Genomic DNA, 23,914 nt, shown 5'->3' with positions numbered 1-23,914 from the left:
AAAAGGTAATATTTAAAACAGGTATAACTTATATAAAACAATATATAAAATAGGTATGCCATTAGAATTCTGTTGTGGTAAACAGCACCCAGTCCCATATTGAATCTGGCAAATCTATTCTAACCCCTGAGGTGGTAGAAGCTCAATTATCTATCAAAGCCAAAAGCAGAAACTGTCAAGCCAAACCCCTTGGAAAAAAATGCCAGGCTCTGGCAGGAATCTGCCATGCAAATACTAAAAAAATAAGCAACCTCCTCTGCTTTAGGAGAAATGGACAACTAGACATTTCTTGGGCTCCAATATTTGTTCTCAGAAAGCCAACTGCAAATGGAGTGTGTGTGTGTGTGTGTGTGTGTGTGAGAGAGAGAGAGAGAGAGAGAGAGAGAGAGAGAGAGAGAGTGCATGCTGTCATATATTACCTCAGGAGAGATTTCAATATAAAACCACAATACCATTAAATTAACAAAAAAAATATGTAATATTCACAATTTTGAAGATAGTGGCAAACACAAAAGTGATAATTTCCAGCAGACTTTTAACAACTTCCCCTGAAAAACGTACCTTTTGAGTCACCCCAAAATCTTCTAGATGGTACCTCAAGCTCCTGTAGGACTTCCCCTAGACAGCATTACAGTGGTACCTCAGGTTACGTACTTAATTTGTTCTGGAGGTCCGTACTTAACCTGAAACTGTTCTTAACCTGAAGCACCACTTTAGCTAATGGGGCCTCCTGCTGCTGCCACGCTGCTGGAGCACAATTTCTGTTCTCATCCTGAAGCAAAGTACTTAACCCAAGGTAAAATTTCTGGGTTAGCAGAGTATGTAACCTGAAGCGTATGTAACCTGAGGTACCACTGTACTAAGAAAGCCAAAGCTTCCTTTTCAATCCAAACTGGTATCATAGCTGTTAGCTAAATGGGCCTTTAAATGTATTTTCTCCTGAACTGGTGAACTTTTACCTCAACTGTGCTCTCTCTACAAGAATTTAACACGTGGGTGTTAAACGTGGGTGGTGCCTGAAACACACACACACTTGAACTCAGTAGCCCTTATTTTAAAGGTACCATAAGTAAAGTCAGGGTATGCCTTATACATCTTTGAAGGAAACCCCAAGTGGGAGAGAAATTTGTGGAGAGGCAGTGTGGAAGTCGTGTGTGTGTGTGTGTGTGTGTGTGTGTGTGTGTGTTGGGAGGATTGATCCTGAGGAGAGGTTTTATTAAGGAAGATATGAAGCAAGAGGTTTAGATTTTGTGAACTGCTGTGCCTAGCTGAACTGCTGGAGTAGGCCACAATGCTACACAACAACATGTTCATTATTACAGAATTTCACTTGAAGCTCTAGAAAGCAGATTAAATGGCACCAAAGCACCTCTCGCATAGAGAGACTCTTGGGTCCAGGGCTCAAATTTTTAGTGGGGGGGGGGGAGGGGTGTTGATGAGCTCATGCCCCACCACCCTCACTCAACCCTATTCTCCTCAAAACATGCTTCTTTATATGCCTTAAAAATAGCTAGTGTAATTCACTCACAAATTCTGAGTGTATTAAAACTGCCAAAATATTTAGTCATTGAATAATTTAGACGGAACAACAGGCACCTATTTCTCACAGGTAAACATGTGGAATCTCTCTATGTTTTTGGCTACATAGTCCTGGCCTGGGATGCAGCAGTAGGCCTCAGTCTCCATCACTGCCTTGACTGTGGAGCCACTGCTGCAAGAAGGCTGTATGATGGTAGAAAGCTGCTGTTGTCTTTTCCACTGCTTTCTCAGCCCATGGAAGAAGTGTGGGTCAGGCAGGGCAGCAGCTTCCCCTGGGGAGGTGGGACTCGGAATAGTTTCTGACAACTCTGGAGGTGGAATTGGCTGTGCAATGAGCAGAGTGGATGCACCAGAACCAGACTCTGACAGCTCCAGGGATGAAAGTGGTGCCTCTGCCTTGTGCCATGGGGATAGATAGGGAGATGAAACAGGGTGAGGGGAATCCCTCTCCCCACCTCTCCAGGATCCCTTTCCTCAGGCACTTCCAACTTAGGCAAAGATCTGCCTCAACCACTGGATCCCACCCCAGGATTAAAGAATCATAGAATTGTAGAGTTGGAAGGGGTCCCAAGGATCATCATTGGCCAACCACTAATTGTCTCCATCCTAATTTTGCCAGACCCCCTACTAAGGTCATTATAGCTCTCCCAGTGCCCATTCTCAATGGCTTCATCTAGACGTTGGGTACAACTACCTATAGAACAACTTCCAACTACAATTCCCCAATGCTACTCTGTAGGTAAGTATCCCTGTAAACAGGAGTGGGACCACACTACCTCTAACTCCCAACTCACCAAGTCAGTCCATGAGGATACAACAGTCAGTGGTATCGAAAACCACTGAGAGATCAAATAAGAGTAACAGGATCACACGCCCCCATCTCTCCCTAATAAAGGTAATCTGTCAGGGGGATCAAAATTGATTCTACTACCAGACTGGGCCTGCCCTGACTGGAATGGGTCTAGATTATCAGTTTCTTCCAAGAGCAACTGCAGCTGAATCACAGCCACAAGGTTAAGCACCTTGCCCAAAGCAGGGCTATCTGTAACCATACAGTAGTTTTTGCACCCAGGGAAGGCTTTTTAGGAGTGCCCAGGCAGAAATGACAAAGCCCAGTACAAGCTATGTTGTGTATTTCAGCTAATCACATAGCCAAGTGAGCTAGTACTTAGAAACAGAGTTCCCTGCATATTTTTAAATGTCACTGTATTTGAATATTGAATGTGAGTTCTTATGAACAGCGTTGTATTGCAAATATATGCTTCCACTGTTTTATAACTGACAGGAAACCTTGGCTTCCAAACTGCTATGGATACCACTGAACTGAGGAAGACTTTGCATACCATGAGGTACAACAAAGCACACGTCACATGCTCTGTGCTTTGAGGCATTCTCCTGGGGAACTTTTTAAAAGAGTTCATTCCCTAGAACCATGGAAACCAAACAGGCCATCTGCACAGTATACTAAATCCCACTGCCCCATACGCCAAACCATTTGTTCCATCTAAGACAAAGGCTATATTCACTTTATGGCTGAAATTTATTCTCAGATGAAAAAGATTAATGCCATCGGTGTGCATTACTTAGACCTGATCCAAGACTAATATTTTCTCCCAGTTTTCTTGTCCCGTCCTTCCTTCTATTAATTATACATCGCCACCACTTGCTGTAACAGCCTTCCCATTTCAAGCCATATGGGTAGCTGAGGCTTTCCAAAGACTCAAAGCCCTTTGCCAAGGCTTGTCAGAGAGCCAGCACTTTGGGCCCTTTTTTTTTAATGGAAAGGCCTGTCTCTGAGATTTCCTGCTTTTTGTATCTTCACACAGGAGCAGCCTTTGTAAAAAGGAAAAGAGGGGGGGGACCTCCACCTTTCTTGCTTCCATTCCCCCCTCCTGCAGCCCTCAAATCTGGCAGAGGTGTGTGTGTGTATTATATTTAATTGCTAAGATTGTTATTCTTTACACGAGGCCCTTGGCAGGGCAGAGATTGAAAAGTGGTGCCTGAATGTACAAACATCAAAAGCAATGGATGCCCTGCAGCTCGAGAGCAGGCTAAAGGAGAGGCAGGGCTTTGATAAAGGCAAAGCACTTTGTACCAAAACATGCAAATGTAATCAAAGCTTTTTACACCCATGGCCTCTCAGAAAGACGCATCCCAGTATTTGATGTCAACATGTTGTATATCACCGCTTAAGCCAACAGCCACACCTTGCCCTATGAGAAGAAACAGCCATATGGAAAGCATTTGATGAAAACTTTGTTAACAGACCATATGTGTGCTTTTAGATGCCATGTTAAGACATTCTTATTTACCCCAGATATTTGAAAATGTATACAACACCTCAACACTTTGTGCTTTTACTGCTGTATTTTTATAATATAATATTAATTGTATTGTGGTCTGCATAGGTTATATACTGCCATGAAATCTGATTTGATAGCAGGCATTATAGAAATTAAATGAAAAATAACTGTGAGACACACATACACACAACCCTCTCAGCATGCCCTCCAACATTTCCACATATTTAGCAATCCTTTTATACCACTCAGGCTTCCCCTTTACACATTGCTGAATACTTTCAAGGGTAGCCAACATGGTGCCTCTAAGATGTTGCAGGACCCCAGCTCCCATCATCCTTGCCAGCCCATTTTCCTTGTTGGCTAGGGTTCTTGGGAGTTGGAGTTCAACAACATCTCAAAGGCATCTGCTCTAAAATCCATCAGCTATGTGCTGTTTTCATGTAAAAGCCAAAAATGTTTTCTTTCTTAGGTTAAAGAGATATGCGAGGTAGAAAAACATAATTATCCTACAATCTGCAACCAACACACTCAAAAACATCCTCATGAGCATGTCAAATGACAGGTTACTTAGCATCTTAATCTACATGGTACATTAGAAACAAGAAACATCCACTCCCATGTTTTAAGATTTAACATCTAGAGATCTCTCAAATGGTGTGTAAACCTTGAAGAATTGTACCAAATCATACTAACCAAATTGTAACAACATGTCCACAAAAGGCAAAAATGGGGATATAAATTACTATGCAGAAGAACAAAAACCTCAGGAACTACTCTGGATAGAAGGGAATAGGAATAGTCGTAGCATGTAACTCAGCAGGTTTATAGCTAGTTGGCTGAAAGTTTAGTTTTCTTTTCAGTAGCAGCTGGCAGAAAGGATGGTGCAAACTCACTGCCCCTTAACAGGATGGAGAGAGATGGCAGGGAAATCAGTGTAGTGCAAATGTACCAGTCTGACCTTCCAGCAGTCCTGGACCCCTCCCTCTAAGCAGCAGCAACTCTGCTGATGGGAAGTAGTGATGCAGCTCTGCTTAAATTTAACTGAACGCTGTGGCTAACAACATGTTGCCATATTAATTAAGCAAACAAAGGGTGTAACTAAAAAGGCTCTAGGCCTTAGCAATTCAACAACGTTGTTTGCTGCAGGATGGCAGGGCTTGGGATTTATTCTTATTCTTATAAAAGACTTATTTAATTAACCCTGAAGGGCAGGTTAAACACTTCAGTTAATCAGGAACTGGACACACAACCCTATGCAATACAGGTCCAAGTAACAAATGTTTTCTAAAGGAGACGGGTCATCTATCTTTACCAAGCAAAGAAAACCACACCCCTTTCTGATATGCACTGCATACAGCAAAGCTGTACTGCTGATTGAGTAATGACCCTCTTCTTTGGCTCATCAGAGGTGTTTTTCCTGAAATACTGAGCATACAAAAGAACAATATGCTGCACATGACCCAAACATCTGCTTCCCAGGCAGATTTCATGTGAGACTCAAAGAAAGCAGCTTTAATTAGAGACCAAGCCAGACCTTCACTTTGAGACCTCCAATTTTCTAAAGAATCTTTAAAAAAAAACACAAAACTGGTATCCCCCTTCTCTCCTGCATGCTAAAATGAAGATACATTCTGCTCAAACCCGCACCCCCTTTTCACTTTTTGTTAATGTATGACAAAATGTATTTTACTATTCTGTGCTTACAGGGTACGTGTCCAATTCACTATTTCTTCCCATTCCCTTCCTTCTTTCTGGTATAGTGCCTTTTGACTCAACTGGGAGCTTTGCCAATAAATCAGATTCAGCAATATGTCAGAGCACGTGTATTTAAAAACAATTGTTTGTTTGTTTGTTAAATCTATATAACCATTCATCAATAAATACATCCTGGGCAGCTTACAAGCAAAACAATATTAAAATGCAATATATAATAATTAAAATAAACAAGTAAGTAATAAAAGCCACACCCCAAAGCCATCCCACTTTTTCCCATGGATTTTGATGATGAAACTATCATACGCAAAATGGAGCCTGTTGTCGGTCAAATCACTGCTCTTCTTTCCTTTGGCCCTCTGTCTCTCACCAGCACACCTTTTCTGGTGAGATATTTTTGGCCTTTATTTATTCATACTTTATATCTACTGTTGCCAAGTTCTTTACTGTTCTGCTGCTCATTCTCAAACCACAAATCTGACCCATGGATGGATTGTTTGTTCACGGAAAGAAAGTCATTTTTGAAATAGCCCTATTTTACAGGTGATGAGTATTATCTGCCAGACAGCAGTATAAATCTGAACAAAACTAGAACACTTTACATACATCAGCTGTGAGGAGCTGGGAAGAAGGAAGAGAGACGAAAGCAGAAGCCTAAATAATTTATGTGTGCTGCTTATATATTCTGACATCCCTGACACACTTTTTAAAACATTAATGAAAAATCATTTTACGGGTGGCTGAGTCATGACTGTCAGTCTGTAAAGGCTCCATATCTTGCCACCTGACTCTTCCATATGCTTTTAGCTCTTTTGACAGCCAAGCTGCTTGTAACTTCCGAGTGTTCATCAGCATACAGCACCAGGAAATATGTTGACCCATAGATGTGCCAGTAAATAGCCAAAGAAACATCATGAGAGGCTAGCTGTGAAAGATCAATTCTTTTTCAGTGGCATTTTTACACTGTAGCCACCAGGCCCTAATCTTGCTGCTCCTGCTTTTGCAAACCTGCTGTTCTGTTAATTAGTTAAGCTGCCATGCCAGTGCCGCTAATGGTTTGGGAAATTATCTGATAAATGTCGGAAGGCCTCCCAGGCTGCAATACTCATGCTACTTAATCTGGAGCAGTCTTGTTAACATCCTGGGTTACCTCCACTTTCACTGGTTTGAACACGGCCTGTTGGTTTGTTGGTTACATCTGTAATATGCCAATGACCTCATGGTGGGCGTAGGTCCCCTAGTCCTAGTCCAGACCTGTAACCATGACAGCACACTGGTTGTCACTTTATTCATTAATATTAGCCCTTAATAGTATCCTACAAAATGGTTCTGAATTAAAAGATTCTGCTGGCCCATCTATTTGATTCTATATATTTGTACACATTTTACATAAACCTCAGGACAATGGTATAACCCTTCAGATTTTTTCAAATTTTCACTCAATCATAAAGGTCCCTGGAAGAGCTTGGACCAGTCACTATTTCTCAGCCTACACACTTCAGTGGTAGTGGTATATGTGTACGTGTTGGGGTGAGGGAAGCCACACTTCTTTAGGCCACTTGGAGGGAGGGAAATCTAAAACTGATGTTGCAAATATTTATCAGGTAAATTATTGTATGAAGGCCACATCTGAGCAATGGAACGACATCCAGTGGACGCTTGGGTTGGGAACGTGATCCGTGTGGGATGCACGTTCGCAACCTGCAGCATTTGCAACCCGCAATGGCGCGTCTGCGCATGCATGGGTTACGATTCGGCGCTTCTGCGCATGCGCAAAGCGCAATTTAGCACTTCTGCACATGCGCAACCACTGAAACCTTGGCAGTCCGTAACCCGAAAAAAACGCAACCTGAAGCGATTGTAACCCGAGGTATGACTGTATTGTTATTATTATTACAGTGGTACCTCGTGTTGCGTAACCTCCAGGTTACGGAATCTTCTGGTTACGGCCACGGCAAACCCAGAAGTGTATACTTATGAGTTTTGCTGCTCTCGCATGTGCAGAAGTGCTCTGCGTGCCGTGCACATACACAGAAGCGCTCTGCGCGATGCATGCATGCACAGAAGTGGCACCTCTAGTTACGGATTTTTAGGGGAGCACACGGCACCCTGAAACGAATTAAATCTGTAACCAGAGGTACCACTGTATTTGTTATTTTTCATTATACACACCTGCCAGTGTGGCTCATAGGATCTCACAAAGTAGTCTTGAGAACAACAAATGCTTCTGATACTCAGTTCAGGAGTTGGCCACATCTACATAGATCTCCAATGGAAGGTGGATAAAAGAATTAGCCACCTGATTTTGCCCAGAAAGATGGGGAAATTAAGTCACTTCAGCCAACTGATTAAAACATTGATGGAAAAGAAGGGACTCATCTGTTCCCTTGCTTGGTCAATTCCCTGCTAGACTATGAAGAAGTGCAACCTAGAAAATACGCTGCAAAAGAGAAAGAAAAACCAACTCGTCTACTGTCTTGAGGTCTAAAGCAGAAAGCCATGTGTGTAATTTCATCTCGTATATCCTGTTACGCTGAAGGACTGAGCACCAGAGTTAGCAATAATACGCTCTTCATCCCAAACATGCTTTGCTTACAGAAGGCAGGGGGTGGGGGAATATGTAACAAGATTAAATTGACTACTGCTTAAATTCTGCAAATTGGCTTTTCTTCGCTAAAAGGAGCTCCTCTGAGCCACACAAAGAACTGGTTGCAGGTTAATGAAATTTGACTGATCTCCAAGGGGAGCAAGCTGTTGCCATATAGATCTATGACATCTGTGGTGAAATGACCATCTAGCTTGTCCACAAGACACAAGGAGGACAGGGCTGAATGAAGTGCTTCAAGGCTTTGTATTATTCTTAATTGTACTTGAACAACTATATTACAAAGCCATTTTCCAAGCGCACCCTATTCGCTACTATACATTAAAAAAATCAATACCCGTTATTTTCTTTGGATTTTATATTCAGTTAAAACAAAAAACCCATCACACTACACTGTAGAAATTAAGAAAAAGCAGCCAGGAGAAAGAAAAATACCAAGGAAACTTGTTATTATTCCACAAGGTAGTATTTAAAAACGTTCCTCCACAAAGTAAAGTTGTAGCACATAATTCTGTTTCATGACCACCCATAATTTCTTTAACATGGTTCTAGTTAAATGTCGACACATTATTTAGCCATTAAAATAAAACAAACTTATTCAGAGACATCAAGAGCTGTGTTGGAAATGTTTTCATGGAGAGGAGTGCCACTGGAAATTGGAATATTTTATTAGTCTAATTGGTTAGTCTGACAATTTCGCATGTCAGAACTGTGCCAAGTTCCCACTCACCAGCTGAGCCTTCCAGCCATCTGTGGTGACCAGAAGACTCGGTAGTGCCAAAGATAAGTCTTCAAAATCATGACTCATAAGCTCTCAAATTATTAATTTAAATTACAAATTGGGGGCGGGGGGGGGGATGACTACTGACAATGAAAAAAACCACACACAACACCATGGCATCTTAAGGCCAATTTATATAAGCAGTAGAATTGTGGTAACAGGCTTTTCCTAAACTGTACTATTTCAGGCTGCAGGTGGGAAGCTACATGTTTGAATGCTATCTATTGGTAGGGGGATTTCTTCCACAGTGTGGGAGTATTAAAACATGCAGCCCCCAGTATGCAGTTCGAAATGGTACAGTCCACAAAAAACTTTACTGCACAATTCTACTGGTTATATAAATTGATCCAACTATTCTGCATACCTCATGCATCCAATAGAACAGAAACCATGATGATGTCAACCAACATAGATTCTGGATCATGGAATAACAAATCAACAGACGAAATTGCTCAGCTGAGTACATAAATTAGTAATATACTATAAAACACACACACACCAGTTATCTTTTCAATTGTACATTCCCTCAAGAAAAAGCGTCTTGGAGGGCAATTTAAGAATCATTGTCTTTAATGATAGCTAACTGAATAATTTATATTGCCAGAATATTTAGATTATAGGCTGAATTAAGAATCCTGTTATCAGGATTCAACACAATGAAGATACAATACACCAAGCACGTATGTAGCACAGTCTTCATTTATGGCAATAGTCCTCAACAATCTTAGCTGAAATAGCATAGTGACCAGAAGACTTGAGTTTGGAATCAGGAAGTTCCAAGCTTAAGTTTTGCCTCTAGCATTAATTAACAAGTTGGCCTTAGGCAAGCAACTTTGAGCCTATCCTGGTGTTTACATCATCATTCCTTCTAATAGTAAACTCAGGTGGTGAGTGCAGCAGTTTTGTGAAAGAAAGAAAGAAAGAAAGAAAGAAAGGGAAAGTAAAAAAAGAAGACGACTTAGAACAACCTAAAACTGAGCATGCCCAGGAGACATGGTATGGTATGTTGGCTATCAGCAGAAAAAGGAAACACTATGGAAAGGGAGAACAGGGTGGTTTATAGGAGGGCAGGACTGATCCTTAAAAACATGAACAGGAGCATTCTTATTAGGTCAGAATACAGAAAACATTTTGTCGCAGGTCCCACTTTTGGGTTAATAATAGTGATCTACCTAACAAGATTATTTTGAGAATGAACACAAAATAATGTATGCATCCTGAATCAGCCCCAGACACACTGACCAGATGTCTGGAAGCTGTGGCTGGATGTCTGCGTGGGAGCCGGCTGAAGTTATACCCTTCGAAGACAGAGGTCCTTCGGCTGGGTCAGGACGGCATGGGGTTGGGGGGCCAACTCCCATCTCTTGCAGGGGCTCAATCTGTGCCAGTGCCTTCTGTCAAGAGTTTGGGTGTAACCTTCGATGCCTCCCTCTCCATGGAGGCACAGGTTACAGCTACTGCAAAGGCGGCATTTTTCCATCTCCGCCGTATCAAACAGTTGGTCCCTTACCTTTTCCCACCCTGATCCGGCCACAGTGATCCATGTGACGGTCACCTCCAGACTTGACTACTGTAACTCACTCTACACAGGGCTGCCCTTGAAGTTGTCCCAGAAACACCAGCGGGTGCAGAATGCCGCAGCAAGGCTCCTTATGGGGTCCTTGCCGCAGGACCACATTCACCCAGTGCTTTTCCAGCTGCACTGGCTCCTGGTGGAGTACAGGGTCATGTTTAAGCTGCTGGTTTTGACCTTTAAAGCCCTTTGCGGCCTAGGACCCTCGTACCTACTGGACCACCTCTTCTGGTATGCCCTGCAGAGGACCTTAAGGTCCATAAATAGCAACACTCTAGAGGTCCTGGGCCCTAAGGAAGTCAGATTAGCCTCAGCCAGGGCCAGGGCCTTTTCAACACTGGCTCCGGCCTGGTGGAACGCTCTGTCTCATGACACCAGGGCCCTGCGGGATCTGATTTCTTTCCGCAGGGCCTGTAAGACATAGTTGTTCCGCCTGGCCTTTGGGCTTGGAACCAGCCTGATCCCCTCCCCTCTTTCCTTTTCCTTCTGTGATGGAATCCCTATTTGGGGACTTCCCTGGCTTTTCTGGCCCATGTAGGACCATTCTGGATAGCTGGCCTTGGTGAAGATTTGATGTTTTCTCCTCTGGGCTTCCACTGAAATGAGGCTGCATTTTAAGTCATATTTTAATCTTAAGTTGTATTTTAATCAATTGTTTTATACCTCATGTTAGCCGCCCTGAGCCCGGACTTGGCCGGGGAGGGCGGAGTATAAATAAAATTAAATAAATAAATAAAGTGGTTTGAACACTAATAAGTGTTATATATTTTATCTATTATTATTATCATGAGAAAGGGGCAATGCAAATAAAAATAAAAGCAACTCAACAGATTCTGCATCAAGACCATATCCCGTTTATCTGCAACCTGGCCCATTTTGCATTGGCAGTGTTTCCATCAAAGTACTACTCTAGCATTTCGATATGCTTATTCATTTAAAACATTCATATGCCACAGTCCACCAAGACAAATCACAGAATTGTAGAATTCGAAGGGACCCTGAAAGTCACCTAGTCCAAGCCCCTACCATGTAAAAGAGCTGCTTTGTTTGTCCTCAAAGCTGCTTACAAACTATTAAAAAATCTGCAATCAAATAAAAAAGCTAACCATCAATAGCAGCGATATGACAACTGTTCTTATCCCAGCCAGATAAGTATATTATTAATTTAATATTCGAATTAGGAAAAGCTAACACTTTTGGATTTGTGGGCACATATGCAAGCAGCAGAAAGTATTGTGGGCCCCATGCATGCACCACACACACACCCCAGTCATGCACACATACATACATAGTCTCTGTCCCCACCTGCAATTAGGCTGGGGTTTTCACTTTTTTCCAAGGCTAATGTGGATCCTAGAGAATGTACCTAAAGAAGAAAAATCTAACATCCCTCTCCAGCTGCAGTCTTCAAGAAGATAAAATGTTAGGCTTGAAAAAAGCCTTCTATTGAAGCCAGTAAAAGGCTTTATTCAAGCCTAATTTCAACAGGGAGAAGAATAGGGAGGCGGAGGACTCAGTAGATGCTAGGGAAAGCCTCGATGGGTAACCCATGAGCTGATGGAAGAGAGGGACTCAAAGAAGTGAGTCTGGGGGGAGCATCCCAATAATCAGGACACTGTTTTTAACTCAAGAAAGCCCTATACCTGAATGCTACCTGCCTGTTCTCCAAGGAAGTAGGGCCTCCAAGGATGTTAATAAACAGACAGGCTTCTATGTGATGAGGTATTTCAGTGCACATGTTTCCACAGCAGAATGCCATTGTGTATATGTTACAAGTGCTTCAGACCGTCCAGGGACAAATAGGGTAAACAAGACCATGGAACAGAGACAATCTGAGATTCTGCTAACCAAGGCTGGAGGTGAATAATGGAGGTCCTGACACTGCAAGCTAATGACAATTAGCTAATGGCAACTAGCTAATTAGCTAATGGCAAGCTAATAAAACACTGGTGTTATTACTATTCACCTCTACTATTTTAAAAATTGATGCCAATCAAGCACTAGGAAATGTCCTGAAATAACTGCAAAACGATTGCACTCAAAGTTCAGCATTATTTTACAGTGTGGTCAGTTAACCAAATTCCCAGGATAAAGAATATGTGGTGGAAAAGGATTGTAATTCCAGCCATCAGTCCCATCCCTAACTGCCATGTATTCACCCAAACTTCTGCAAAGAGACAACACATGTACAAGCTGCACAATCGTAACACTTTTGTAGGATACATGCACAATCATGCTGAGCCGTGGCGCTCAATAGATGATTTCTTCACTATATTAATCATTTCACAATTACAGGTGCTTTTCATATATATATATATATATACATATTCAGATTTACTTTGCACATGTATTCAAACTGAGTCCTAAAAATACCAGGATTTACACTGTTTTGGTTTTGATTCACATTCCTATTGTGCTGACCAAATCTGCCATTCTGATGTTTATTTATTTACTTGTGCCATTTAATAATCTGACATTCTCCTTGGAAGGGACCCAAGACAGGTTACAAATTTAACATAAAAACTCCAGATATATATATTTTTAAAAACAGGAACCTTAGTATGTATGAACAACAGCCTAAAGTCATCTTATACTGTTCCAATGACTTTGGGGATGGGGGGATAACTTGCCTAAAACTATTCATGTGGTCAGCCAGACCAGCTTCCCTTGTGAGGAAATTCCTCACCTGAAGAGTTCCACACCTGATACAGAACAGGTCATATTCCACAGCCCACGCATCCTCAAAGCATGTGAAAGGTGGCGATTGTATTTTCTTGTCTCTACCTCCAAAGTTGTCTGCTGGTGCTTAATTAAATTACACTCTTACAGGTTTTTAACTAGGTGTAAAGCTTTTCCTTTGGAAAGTGTGAGCTTTGGGCTGCTGCCATCATTAAAGGAAACTGTTAACAGTTTAACAAGAAGGAAACTATAACAGCTATAGCAGAAATAGTTGCTCTTTTTTGGTGACAGAGCTCCCACATTTTGACATAAAAAAGCAGAGACTTAACTGCAGTTGATCATGCTGCTTCAAACAAGTTAAGCATTTTGAGGTGTAGTGTGAACTCATATATTGAGTTATCATTGGACTGAGAGGTTTCTTTTGATGAAAGTTGAACTTGAAATCTAAAGAGATTCCCCTTCCCCACTGCTCTGACTCACCATGAACTGTCTAATCTGGAGAGTTTATTTGCTAGGAATGTATTGATTTATCTACAAGACAGCACTTGTCATTTTTAGTCCAACCTGTTGGTACATGTGTATGTTTAACATGTTATTTAATATTTTAGTTCCTTTCAATACTAGTCAAATATTATTAAATGAAACAGAATTGATCTTAATTTAGGCATCTTTTCCCACACTTTATGCTTCAGTAAAATGAGAATTAACAATACAATGTAAATTAGGGAAAGCAGAATCAGAGTGAGAGGAAACTGAGAAAGAAATACAAATATGCTATGGGTCCGATGCATTACTGCAGCATCTCAACAACTTAGAAACCACAAGAAGCAAAATTCAGACTTGATCCTGGTTCAAAAAGAATTGTACATCTATGTTACTTCCATTTATCCTGCCCTCTCACAAGTCAATAACCTGTTGCTCAGGAAAACTACAGGATGGTAATTGAAAACAGGGCCTCGTCCATGACAGGAAATCAGCCCAGTTTTGATGTCTTTTGCAGCTCTCAGCCAATCATTCAGGACTTCAGGAGCCTTGGAAAATGAATATACGAGATGACAATCTCTGAACAGAATATGGCGAAAGTGCTTATCTCTAGTGCCTTCACAGTGAATAGCTTCAGCAGTAATGATAACCCTCTGATTAAGAAATACAGCTACTTCCTGAGTTTGGATTTCACTAGGCTCCCCTGACAACACTGGTTAAGCAAAGAAGCTACATAATATGTTTGGAAAGGAAACAAATGTACCATAAGAACACAATCCCCTTACTGGGTCTGCCCACCAGAGGTCTACCTAGCCCAGTATCCAGTTTCCAGTATGGCCAGTTCCAGATGCCTCAGAGGAAATGTATAAGCACAGACCATTAACACAATACTCCAGTTTCTGCCAATCACTCAAGTACCTAAACCATATGCTTTCCAAGATGAGTTACTATTCACGTCAGAGTAACAACCATTCTATGCATGTCTACTCATATGTAAGCCCCAGTGAGGACTTAACTCCTAGATAAATGTGTATAACGGGGGAGGGTGGGGGGGACCATTTTCAGCTGAGAGCCCCATTCCCTCTTGGGCAATCTTCTGGTTAAAGGACACATTCCAGTGGTGAATGTGACAAAAGCGAGTGTAGCTAAACACACATCACTCTACATCCTGGCAAGCAAGAGGTATTTTTACAGGTCAGGAGCACATTCTGACCAAATGAAACCACCAGAAGGGAGCACAGAGCAGGGTCAGTGAGAGATGTGACTTGCGGGGGGAACATATGCTGGGCAATGTTGGAAAATTCCCTTCCACCTTAAGGAGCAGACATGGGATTGTTACGTGTCACATGTCTGTTTATGTTCCAGCACAGTCTGCTGGGAACTTCCGTTTGTGTATAGCTTTTGTTTGACTCTGTTTCTCTGAGGAGAAGAAAGGGAGACGACATGTTTTCTTTGTCCTGATTTAGGCTTTAGCTGTTAGTATGTTTCCACAAGCCTCACGCCTGTTCTGTTTGCGCAGTATGCTCTGCTAATATAGCGTGCTCTGGCTTTTGAAGTCTGGGTCACTGATTTACGTCGCACCAGAGATTGGGGGATCGTCACAGCTGGAAAGGCATGATCCAGCTGGGATCTCGATCCCCAAAGGATGCCAACAGCAGAGTCCTGTGGGCCAGATAGAGAAACTTGGAGGGTCACATCCAGCCTGCAGATCTGAAGTTTCCACCCCTGGTGTACAGTCATCAAGCAGTATAGATTGAAAATATGTATTTGCTGCTATCATCTACAAAAGCATATAACTTAGGGGAAAGGTTCATATTTTCAGCAAGTTTTGCTAGCTGTTTCCAGACAAAAAATATCTCAATATAAGCAATTATTTGAAAGGGCTCTTAAACAGAGCTTTATCAGATTTCTTATATCAAGCTGTTTTGTTCTAATGACACTGAAAACCAGTTTCTCAAATAAGTTTCATGCTACCGAAATGTTTTTCAACCAATACTTCACCTTGTAGTTAACACCACCGGTGGGAAAACAGATGAAGTGGGACTGTGCTATTGAATGACATTCTGCAGTCAGACAAAGAAAACACTTTCTCCACTCTCCAGCACTGTATCTAGATAGAAGATCAAATTGACACATGGCTTACTGAATCTGAAGTCAGCAACTTGCTGATCCTGAAGTGTGATTACCTGCAGAGAAAAGCGTTCTTATACAGCCTGCTAAAATCTGCAAACCAGAAAAGTAGAAAAGCACACCTTACAATCCTGGTGTGTCTTCTTCATTTCAAGTGCTACTTCCTTGAATTTCACCTCACCAAAATAATTGAGATCAGCTTGATAAAAACTCAAGTTGACTCAGCATGTTCTGCCAAGTCCTCACAGCTCTACCCGAAAAGGTCTAGCCAAGGCAAACATCTCAGTGAGATCTCACTACGGGCTATTGAGCCATGAGACTATAGACATAATAATATCCATCCTTTGCCAATTGAAAAACATTTATTACGTAGTTCATGACACAACACAGATGGGGCTTGTCAACCTCGGAAGGTAGCCCATCTAGGAAAAGGAAAACTCTGATCAGAAACTTTAACTGCTTTGTGGGATATCTTTGGGAGAAGAAAAGGCTAAGGAGTAAACCCTGCAAAAATCTGAAGCTGAGTTAGTAAGATGGTTGGATGGTGCCTTGTACACATCCTTCTGGCAGCTCCTGCAGCCAAGCTGGTCCCAAGCGTATTACTCTGCTTCCCTTTGGACCACATCAGCAAGGCTGAGAGGAGGGTGGGTGTTTTCCAGCACAACCCCATACACACTGCCCAGGCTTGTTCCCCAGGGAGGTCACTTCAGTGCTGCTAACACAGTGATTAGACTTCACCCCTAGAGGTCCAGTCCAATGTCTCTCGAGACAGACAGATATCCCCTTCCAATACATGGTATAGCCAGGCTAGCTTCCTGGTGATATGATGGGCCTTTAAGGGGAACAAAGGAAAGGACTCTGCACGAGATGGCAAATGGGTGGGGTACCCCCCCAACTCATAGGTAGTTAGAAGGACAAAAACAGGATTGAGCGTTGAGTGATGTGAGCTAAGAGCAAAGCAGCAAACTGGGAAGCCAGAGAGAGAGAGAGAGAGAGATCCATGTCTGATTTCTGTTTGAATCCAATGCTGTGGCTATGGAGGAAGCAAGGTCCTCTTGACGGGGGGATAATGCTGTGAACCCCTCCATCATAGGTTCAAGTTGTAGATATGTGTATATCATAAAGACACTGCAGTCTTCACTGTGCCTCATTCCAAAGGAAATGTGCACCCTAGGAAAGCACCTGGAACCCTAGGAATCTTGCACCGCTCAGAAAATGGGGTGGTGTGCAACAATATACATACATGTCTCATGATGCCCAACATACTCAAGAGCATAAACTGAGAAAGATTCAAGCCACCAGAAATCTGAAATGGCACCATGCAAACAAATTTTAAATAGAAATAGCTGTTTGATCACGAGGCATCAAATGAGAGCTGTGTTATTATTAATGCCAAACACATCTAAAAGTTAACAGAAAGCCTTGCAGGCAGTCTAAAAAAGCGTAAGGTGTTTACAGTGGCTCAAACACTACAGGATGTTAATTAGCTCACCCCAAACAGATGCAGGATTTAGGATGCCTGGGTGCAATAATACCTTTACTGCAGTGTATGTGTTCAGAGGATGTGCAGAAATCTCATGCCAGAGACGTTATATGGTACTGAAAAGCCCTCTCAAGTTTAAACATGGAAGGATATTAAATGCTTCGTTACAACTCGGCTCTCTTCCCACTACATCTCTTTGCTCTCCTTTCTTGGCAGTATTCATTGACTACAGCAAACTGAAAAGCCATTTTGTCCATGGTCCAAAGGTTACATTTTAGTTGTATTGAGTTTCAGATACCAAATTAGAAAGAAAGGAAAAGGGCATAAGTAGCACTCCTCATATGCACAGACATACAGCACTGGGGCGGGGAGGCAACAGGGGCAGCCATCTACCCCTGCTCCTGAAAATGCCACCAGGCATAATGTAGCAGTGATGTGGATTTTCCAGAAAATGTTGGAATTAGAAACATTTCTGGAAACATTTCCTATGCAAATTTGCATATGGTACTTTGCATCAGAGCATTTTTAGTTTGTATCATAAAATTTCCAGTTTGCATCAGAAATATTTTCTAAAGCCCGAGGCAGTGATATAGTTTAGCATGTTTAATTTAGTTTTATTTAGTCAACTAAAACTTTCTGATAAATCCATCAGTCTTGTATTTGCAATTCATCAAGAAAGAGGTTAATTTAACTCAGGCATAGACAAACTCGGCCCTCCAGATGTTTTGGGACTACAACTCCCATGATCCCTAGCTAACAGGACCAGTGGTCAGGGATGATGGGAACTGTACACGTACTTGTAATTTCTATTGTCTAATCCCTTGTTTATTTCTTTTGATTATTACTTTAATGCTTAAAAATAATAACAATGCACAGTTTAAGAAAAATAATAAATGGGTTTAGTAATAACCATTATACCATATTTTCTTATCCCCAATCAGAACTTTCCCCCCTTCCAGTAGCTTTCGATACATATTTTAGCCACTAGCAAAATATAAAAATTCTAAATCAGTACTAAATGTGATGTTGAATAATAGTCGTATGCAGAGTAGATTCATTGAATTTAATTTCAATGGGTCTACTCTGAGTATGGCATAGTTAGTTATCACCCTAAGTTATTTACATGACACAACGGGATTTGTTATTACTGTTTGCTGCTTTGGGCACTTGGTTATAAATGTATCTGAATAATTCTATTGATTTTGATGTGGTTAACTTCCAAATAAACAGCATGTTAGGATTGTAGCCTGATCTTAACTTCTGGTTAATTATTCAGTTATAAATTGTATGTTAAAAGTGATTTTCTTTCAATAATCCACAAGTATTCAGCAATTGTGGGGTGGGCTACTGGTTTGGGGGCATACTTGCCCCCACATCAACTCCCTCTCTGATGCCACCTATGTCTGCATTCAAACTCACATTATTATAATTTTTAAAAACTTGCTGCAGTTGACTTATCTGTGTGCTTTTGTTAATTATTATAACAAAGAATACTGACAAAAATAACATCAGAAGACTATGGGCTGCATTAATAAATCATGTTGGCAGATCACTGAGAACTGTAAATAGATCAACAGTTTTTAGAAGAGGTGGTACCTGCTAATGGCTTACGACAATCAGTGAAAACAATTAGCACCTCTTAACATATAAGGCACTAAGTGGGTTTTAACAGTTGCATGTGACACTAATTGCTTGGTAGAAAAACATTTGTATTTGTGTGTGTGTGTGTGTGTGTGTGTGTGTGTGTGTTTCTTAATATGTCCAATTCATAGCATTGTAGGGACAATAGAGTAACAACTTAATTAAACAGCAACAAAAAGGAAATGTCCATGTATGAGCCATCTGACAATGACTCTCACTCTTGTCAAGTAATTATCTGGATAAGCTATCAATTGTTAACAAACGACAAAACCCCCTTTTAGTTTTTTACCCAGCATGTATTTCATAGAGAACACCTTTATCAATCCCTGGTGGATCAAACTCAAGAGTCATGTAGACCACAATCCTTCCTTCCTAAAGTGGTCAGCTGAGGCACGACCCCAGAAACTGGTATTCCATGGTATATTGCCTCTGAACACTTGACCACTTAAATCAATAGTATTGTAAAAACTGCACTCTTGCTGTTAGGAAAGGACCATGTAACACTCATGTGTTGCAAGGAAAGCATTTTCAAGGAGATTATGACCAGAGAACCAGCGACAAGTCTTGTGTGCTGTGTTGTCATATAGGGGCCTAGTAAAGGCAGGCAATGAATAATCAGCATTTGGGGGGGAGGGGATCTAAAAAGCAATGAGGATTGCCTCAGGATTTGAAGGGATCCTGAAAAAAGTGCCCTCCCTTGGGACCCCTTGTCCATAAGTTGGTCCTGATGGGTAGGGCCTTTGAGGTGGAAGGAAATAGAGCTCTGAGCAATGTCAGGGGAGACTGGGCCTAGCGGCCATTTTAATTTGTCACAGTGGCAACAATTCACCATAGTCTCTGGCAGAGGTCTTTCACGTCAGCTGTTACCTTATAACTCCCTCCTTCCAAACTGATAAAAGTTCTCCTCCACAGCCTAAGAAGTTCACAATATCCATCCATATATTTAATCAGTACTTTGACTGCTGATATATCACAGATGCCTTTACACATTTTTATAACAGATCATGTCAGTCTCACTTGACAACTGGAACTTTTTGCTCCTGTGGCGCAATGGGTCAGTGCATCTGGCTGTTGACCAGAAGGTCAGTGGTTCAAGTCAAGGGATGGCTGTGGGTAGGATTCCTGCATTGCTGGGGGTTGGAATAAATGGTCCTTGGGGCCCCCTCCAACCCTATAGTTCTATGATTCTATGATTACAGCTATTTATACTGCAATAGATTAGTATCATTTGGTTGTAAGCAACTTCTTAATAAAACTCAATGAAATTGAAATTGGACAGGACCATCATGCTGCTTTAATGTGTACCTGAAACTGCACATCTGAAGCACCCATGGCAGCCAGAAGCATTAAACTATGACCATTAATTTAGGAGAGATCTATTTTTTATTTTTATTTTTAAAATAATATTTATTAAGATTTTCAAAAATACAGAAAGTAAAAATTGAAATACATTTCAGAACCTTATTTTCATACATCCACTTTCTGGGACTCCCCCCTTCCCCCACCCCTACCATATTCCTTTTTCATATTGTTGGCTCCACAAGCTCTCGGTTCTGATTAAAAACTTAATTTGTTTAAACCATTATTCAAATTTAAAATTTATACACTCCTCATCAATACCCTTAATAAAAAACAAAAAATTTCTTTCCCAGGGCCCACCCCATTTTTATTCCACAATTTCCCTTTTTTTTTTAATAGTAAAGACACCCCACACAATAGAAATATCAGAAATAAGAAATAAAAGGTATAATAGATGAAACAAAGCCAGTTCAAAAAAAGAAGTTAACAAGCCTTTGGATTTTAGTTCTCCCCCCCTGTCCCCGGTTTAATTTCCCCCTAACCACCAAACCATGTTATCCGCCTGGAATTCTTACAATCCATAAATCGCCTATTTCCCCCAACTCCTTGCTGGCTTTTTTTTTATTATTTTTTTTCCCTTTTATAATTATTTTTAAAACACTTGACTTCAGATCTTTAATAAAGCTCCCCCCATTGTTCTTTCCAAATTGTAGTCCAGTTTCCTCTTGTTCCGCTGCTGAAACGTTCTAATTCAGAAGCTTAGTAAGTCTGCAGGGATTATTGATATTCAGGAACAAAAACTTGCGTTCAGTCCCTTCCTTTCTTCAATAGAAAATTCTATTGTCTCCTTTAGCTAAACACCCTGTAGACAAAATATTATTTCCGTTTTGCAGCTTTCCCAGAAGATAACCAGTCCTGTAAAATTCCAATGGTATTTTTCCACTTACGACCATCTTTGTAATGTCCCGAAACTCCTCTAGGGGGATTGTTGTAACTTTGTTTTCTCTAGTCCAAAAGTCCGATTGTTATCCATGTTCGCCATTTTGTATCCAAGTTTTAACAAGTTGTAGCAAATTGTAACAAATTTAGCCAGCAAAGTTCTCATAATAAAATCCTCTCTGCTTTCCGACTTTGACAGCTACTTTGACAGCTGTCAAAATCTCCGACTCTTTTCACCAGGCTCTCTCTTCAATCACCCCGGTTCCCAGGGGGGGGGGGTTACGTTTCTTCTCCCTCAATTCGTCCTCCAGCACAGTTCTTATGGTTCCCCATCGTGGAATTCTTAGTTTTTATCAGCAATACAAATCCTTTTGGACCTTGGTTTCCCCGTCCTTGTTTTGGAAGGTTTACAATAGGGGGGGGGACTGACTTCCTTTTTGGATCCCCCCCCGCTCGTGTCCAATTCGAAAAGAAATTCTTTTCTTTTTTTTTTTCTCCTTTTAAACCCAATTTCCAAATTACTCACGGGTTGTTGTTAAAAAGTCCGAATTTTCAATGGAAGAAGTCAGCGCTCTCCGCCGGATGGCATGCGGCTGCGCTCGGCAGGGATAGCAGAGGACTCAAAGCACCACGCTTCTCCCCGGCACCCGATCCGTAGCCTTTAAAAAGGCTCCTTCACGAGTCGGGAGGGCGCTGGCGGTGCCAGCCGAGTCTCCATGTCCACGGCCCTCGTGGCCGTGGTTTTTAAGGGTCCCCGCATCGCCGGTGCGGTAGGACCCAGCCCCTGCCGAGCAGACTCCCTCCGGAGCTCGGAGGGAGTCCGCCATTCGGCGATGGCGCCAACCCGGAAGTCCTAATTTAGGAGAGATCTAACAAATGCAATAGCTTTTACAAATCGAAAAATTAAAATCTGCAAAAGCAAGCAAATTGAAATAAGCAATTTAGGCCACTTTCATTTAGGATCATTATCATACCAAATCAAATGTGACAAATTCATTGGGTCATAATAATCAAAGCCATGGAATATTAAGAAGAGGATAACTGAACATTTGCTGCTGAAAGCCTTTTCTTCTTCTTACGGCAGTTTTGAGAGAATCAATCCATCTGTGTGACTAAGCAAGTATTAATTCATTTGTTGTGAATTTTGATCAGATTTTGAAACAGTACTAAAAATAATAATGCAGACCCCAAAAAGCATCCTTAGCATCATTTGTGTAAACACCCAAAGGGTTGTTTAAAAGGGCTCCAACACTGGTTTGTGCACTCTTGGGCTGTTGCTTTGCCCACAAAAGCCACCGGGATCCTATGATATGCTTGTTGTGGGCTTTGAAATTCAGTTTCCTATTCCAGGCACTGGTGTCGTGCAACCTCAATTCACCTTGCAGGAACATTGGAAGGTGCCTTATATCAGACTGGCCTATTTATCCATCTAGCCTGCTGCTCTCTGCACTGCATGACACTGCTGTCAATCAAATTCTGAGCCCTTCCCCCCCCCCCAATACTATTTGATCTTTTTAGCTAGAGATGTCAGAAATTTAACCTAGGACCTTTTGCATGCAAACCAGATGCTCTGCCACTGAGCTATGGTCTGCCATGCTCTGGTCCAATGCTGACTCCCATAGAGAAAGTGGCAAGGCTGCCAAACCATGGACAGCTCCAAGTGAGCAACTTGCTCTGCCAAAGGTTGGGAGCAGACTCTGTCTCCAGACTACTTCCTTCAGGCTCCACCCCCTTGTAGGGGACTTCAAAGCTGTAAAGGGCCGACCTATGACCCGAAGATGGGCATTCTGTCTCCATCCCATAGCCTCCCCACACTGTGTGGTGGGAGGCATCAGGTTCCTCAGAGGAAGGTGCCTGTGAGAGTTTGGGCTCTGGCCTTACAGGCCTTTGTGGTATTGGAGGTTCCTGCCAACAACCTCATGTGCAATTGTCTCCCTACCTTCAGCACTCAGCTCTGAGCCCCAAACCTGACCTGGCTCCCCATTTAGTGCCTCTGAAGGCTTCACCCCAAGTTCAGATTACTGCTAGATTTAGGGGGCATGGTGTGATCCTTCTTAATTTTTAATGTTGCCGATATAGGCTCTTCACTGAAATTAGATGTGTAGAGACATAGCTACCTACACAAATTCTTGTGGGGTGCTCCCCCTCTAAGGCGGGGAAAGCTTTGCTTCTTCTTTGCATTAGCTTCCTATGATCTCAGGATCATGGGTTTGAGCCCCTGTTGGGCAAAACGATTCTTGCATTGCAGGGGGTTGGACTAGTCAACCCTCAGGCCCCCTTCTAACTCTACAGTTCTATGATTCTATTATTCTAAAAACTACACAGACTTGTCTCTGAGCCCATTGCTGACTTTCAGTTCCCCCCACCCCATGCTTAATGCAAGCTTTTAGCTTTTAAAAATAGTAATAATTCCAGTGTACATCTGGCCAGAAAAGGACAAATGCAGATCCCCATTGGCCTTGTCAGTCAAGTTGTGCACATCAGCATGCACCTTCTCTAGAAAATGATAGTGGTGCTATTTCTTCCCAGGAGAATTGTACTATTAGAACTCACAATGCAATCAAAATCTGTACTGTTACAGACCTGAAGGTTTAAAGATCAGTGTGTCAGTATTAATAGTTTTAATGTGCCCTAAACAAGCTCTTCATTACTCCTTTCACTCTAAGTCTGTATATTATGTGTATCTTAGGAGGAAAACAGGCATTTGTGTTGAAGGGTTGCCCCCAATGACTGTGTTGCTCAGTAG

General features: G+C 41.8%; 1 protein-coding gene and 1 long non-coding RNA gene across 16 annotated transcripts in view; one reads left to right on the top strand and one right to left on the bottom strand.

Moving 5' to 3' along the window:
- Positions 1-23,914, bottom strand: part of KALRN (kalirin RhoGEF kinase) — a 509,101-nt gene that overhangs the window by 305,326 nt on the left and 179,861 nt on the right. The window lies entirely within an intron of this gene.
- On the top strand, positions 1,127-5,287 carry LOC308479615. The gene is made up of 2 exons (XR_013987758.1): positions 1,127-2,278; positions 2,825-5,287. It is a non-coding gene; the product is annotated as an uncharacterized lncRNA (long non-coding RNA).

This window comes from Podarcis pityusensis (assembly GCF_964106645.2).
Source record: "Podarcis pityusensis genome assembly, chromosome: 1".
NCBI lineage: Eukaryota > Metazoa > Chordata > Lepidosauria > Squamata > Lacertidae > Podarcis > Podarcis pityusensis.
Note: the sequence above shows the minus strand (reverse complement) of the source record. Positions and strands in the feature narration are given on the sequence as shown.